The sequence below is a fragment of the Nematolebias whitei genome, chromosome 9 (genome assembly GCF_014905685.2).
Source record: "Nematolebias whitei isolate Nwh7 chromosome 9, NemWhi1, whole genome shotgun sequence".
NCBI classification, from domain to species: Eukaryota; Metazoa; Chordata; class Actinopteri; order Cyprinodontiformes; family Rivulidae; genus Nematolebias; species Nematolebias whitei.
In genome coordinates, this window is record NC_056506.1 from 38,886,841 (window position 1) to 38,891,139 (window position 4,299).

Here is a 4,299-nt window from a genome sequence, read left to right on the forward strand (position 1 = left end):
TATATATTTATATATATATATAAAGGAACTGTGATGGCTTGGTGGTCAGTGCTGTGGTCTTGACATCCTGAGGTTGTGGGTTAGAGCCAAGGCTGCATCAGGAAGGGCATACACACACACACACACTGACACATGTTCATCCATTAGAGACAAAAGAAGCTGAGACAGACAGTGTTGGTGCACAATGTAGGCGGCTGTGGCTGAGTGGTTAGAGCAGTCGCCCTCCATTGCAAGAGTTGGGGGCTCAAATCCACCAGCAGTCACATGCCGAAGTGCCTTTGGGCAAGACACTGAACCCCTCATTGCCTCCGATGTGTGTCCCATTGGTGTATGAATGTGATAAAGCTCTGATTATTCTCTGTAGAATAATTTGTTCAGTTAGCTTTGTAAATCTAGTAGAGTGCTTTATGAATGGGTAAATGAGGGCACAGATTGTAGTGTAAAGCGCTTTGAGTGTCTTAACAAGATGGAGTCCATTTACAATTTCACGTCTACTTATGCATTTGTCATTAAATGCCCTAATTAAATTCTGATCAGACGTTATGATATACAGTTACAGATCACATTCAGAGTTGATGATCTGCAATCAGCAGCCAAATTTAGTGAAGTTAGAATAGACTCTTCGTATTTTTTTTAATGTCTTACTTTTTTGAATCTTCAGTGTGATCCAGTTAGAGTGCTAATGTGTCATGTAATTTGTCACATGCCAGTTCATTTAAAACATTATTTTAAAATTAAACATATCCTAGAAAAACAAGCAAACAACCAAAATTATGCAGACACCACAGCCACATTAACCGAGCAACAAAATCACACATACAGACCAACTCAGGGCAGGGAGTTTTCCTGAAGGTTTTTTAAACCACATTGTTCATACGGGAACTAAATAAAAAGCTCTAAACTGTTTCAGATTGTTTGTGTTGTATCTTGGATGACTCACTAAATGTTTAAAAATACCCAAAATAGTGTTATTTAGGCCCTCCGTGTGATAAAATCAACTATGTAAAACTGACTAAAGACATTAGGAAAAATACTTTATTCAAAGTCCACTAACTGCTTCAAATCATTTTTGCAAATCAGCAGGTCTTTTCTAAATGTAGAAGATGATCCAAAAAGTGAACACAAGTTCAAAACAATAGTGTGAATGTTTATGAAGCATTCACACTATTGTGATCCTTTTTTCTTCTGTATGTTTTTTGGCGTGATTCTTGCCCCACAGTTTTCTATTTCAACAATTCATATATCAAAACATTCAGCTCTTTCAGGACAATCCTGCTATGACTTTTGGTATTAATGCAACTTTAGCTTTTAGAAATATTTGGCCTTTTCTGTCATTTTTACTGATAGGAAATGAATTGAGCTAATTTTACATCCTTCTAATTTTTACATCTGTTTACAACCTTTTACTGCTCCTTTCATATTTTTGTTCTGCTTCAGCTTCTTTCAGCTTCCTTGTGCAAATTTAAACTTTTTTTCAGCTACTTTCAGCTAATTTCAGCTGCTTTTTTCCCCACATCGGTTTTGTGATTCTTTCAGATTATTTCTGCTAAGTACATTTTTGTGCTTCTTCTAACTTCTTTCTGATAATTTCAGCTTGCTATGCTCCTTTCAGCTTATTTCTGCAAAATTCAGCTTTTTCTACCATTTCAGCTATACTATTTAGCTGTTTTATGCTAATTTTAGCTTTTTCAGCTACTTTTTTGCACTCATTTAAACTTTTTTCAATCTAATTCAGCAAAAATGTGCTCTCTCCATGTCCTTCCAGTAATGTAAGTTCCTTTCTAACTTTTTAGATGCCTTTCGTAGACTTTTTGGTAATTTCAGCTTTTTTTTTTAGATAATTTCCACTTTTTTGTGCTCATGTCTGCTTCTTTCAGCCTATGCAAACATGTTCTTTCTGCTTTCTTCTACTAATTTGAGCTATATTTTTCAGCTACCTGTTTCTTAGCATTTTTTTAGCTCTTTCCAGATAAATTCATGGTAATTTTCACTACTTTCAACCTAATTAAGTTCTTTAGGGTAATATCAGCTTATTATGCTCTTTTCAGCTTTTTCTGCTAGTTTCAGCTTTTTCCTGCTATTTCAGCAACTATTTAGCTGTTTTATGCTAATTTTAGCCTTTTCCGCTAATTCCACTATTTTTTTTTTAGCTCATTTTAGCTCTTTCCACTTCCTTCTGGTAATTTAAGCTTCTTGCTGCCTTTTCAGTTAATTTTCAGCTATTTTTGGCTAATTCCAGCCTTTTGGGGGGCTAATTTCTTAATTTTTGTGCTACGTAATTCATCAAAAATGTATTCTGTCTGCTTTCTTTTTCTAATTTAGGCTTGTACTTCCCTTTCAGCTACAATTCAGATGTTTTTCTAGCTAATTTCAGCTGTTTTTCAGCAAATTCTTCAACAATAAGCATTCACACTGCATTTTTGCAGTAAATGCAATTTCTCTAGTTGCAGTTTTATCACAGATTTGTAAAATTGAAAGTCCCAAAGGCAGAAGGGGATGAAGTTTCAGCAGCAACACAATAAAATCTAAAAAAAATATTCCATTTAGCTTTTTGACATTTACAAACATGGACATATTCATTTTAAACTCCTCAAAACAATGATCATTTTCAGTAAATGAGAATGTTATAAGTTCTGCAAACAGCACATTAGTCGTGTACCACTTTTCATCTGATTAATAGCAGACTGGATGTGAACTGGTTTGCGAGTTGCTCCAGTAAAGTGGCATGCCTGAATTAAAATGTGCGTGAGTCATCCTTAGATATTAAAGTCTGAAACCTCATGTTGGGTTTGGCTTTGGAATAGCTAAAAACAAACACTTAGAGAAGATTTATTGTCTTACTGAACACAGATTTAGAACAATACACAAACACTCGTTAACACACACACAAACATAAATAAAGCTGCTGGTGAGTCTTTTTCTTCTTTTTTTTTCTCAGATAGAGAAGATTATCTGTTGTCACGCAAAACAGTCTTCTGCTCCACGATGATATTACATCTGTGCTTCTTTTGATTTATTTATTTACAAGATGGCATTCTTGTTGCAAAAGAAGATATGAGCTGTTTGTGGCTGGTTCGACGCTCGTGGGAGTGGGTCTGTGTGGAAAAAAGTAGGCCTTATGTAAGAGGGAAGCTCGTGTGGATGCAGATGTGTTCATGGTTGTGTTCGTTTGCATTAATGTGGAGCGCTGGTGTGCCGACACCACAGGACAGATGAACAAAAACAGGTACATGACTCATGGCTGGAGAATGAAGAGAAAACAAGAGTCGGGATGAGCGCAGCAAAACCTCTTTTATCTCCTTCCAGACCTGCAACACTAGGAGCACGCTCACAGATCTTCATGATCTGTTACATCACTTTCATGTGTTGGCCTGAAAATACAGGCTTTATAGAAGGAGACATGATCTTGAGCAGAAAGAGCTGTTTTGCAAAGAAGTGCTTACATTATATTTATTTCACTTATGACAAGCAACAAATAGCTTCTTTTTTTTCCGTTGTTGGTAACTGTGTCATCATTCACACTATTGTTTTTCTGTTTTATATATGTTTATTTTTCATTATGTTTTATTGGTATATAATTACTTGTGGATACTTTTTGATATTAATCATTTCTACTTTGTAGGTTAGCACATGGCTGTTGTGACCCCCCCCCCCCCCCGTTATAAAAAACATTTAATTTTATGTACATTTTTTTCAGAATCAGAATAAACTTTATTGGCATTGCACCGAGATACAATAAGAACATGTATGTACAGCCGTCCGAAAGATGGACAGAGTGCACAAAGCTCAGACTCCTGAATCCAAATAACAGATAATTTAAGATTTCACTGCAATAGATGTAAATTTACTTTAAATCAATCAAAGATGGCTCCCTTTTAATATAAGCTGAATTTTGACAGATTAGTCCTTCGGTTCGCAGCAAAATGAACATTACTGTATTACAGCAGTTCAGAGAAGTTGTCGAAACAATGAACATAGGTGCCAGAGTAATACAAATAAAAATCCAAAATGCTTCTCAAATTTACATTTTTGCTTGTTTCAGAATGTGCAAGCATTTATTTTAACTTCTAGAGCTGAAAAAGCCTAAATCTGCAACTGAGCCAACCTGCTATAAGTGTTGTTTTTTTTGTGATATTTGAGTGTTATTGTGTTTTTTTCCTCTTATTTTATATTTTAGATATTTTGTATTCAGCATGTTTTCTGTTTCATGGTCCCTCAGTTTGACAGTGGGCATAGTTTCTCTCAGTCATCCTTACGTTCAGTTGATTGTCCACACCTGCTCCCCGGGTTGTCTGTTAA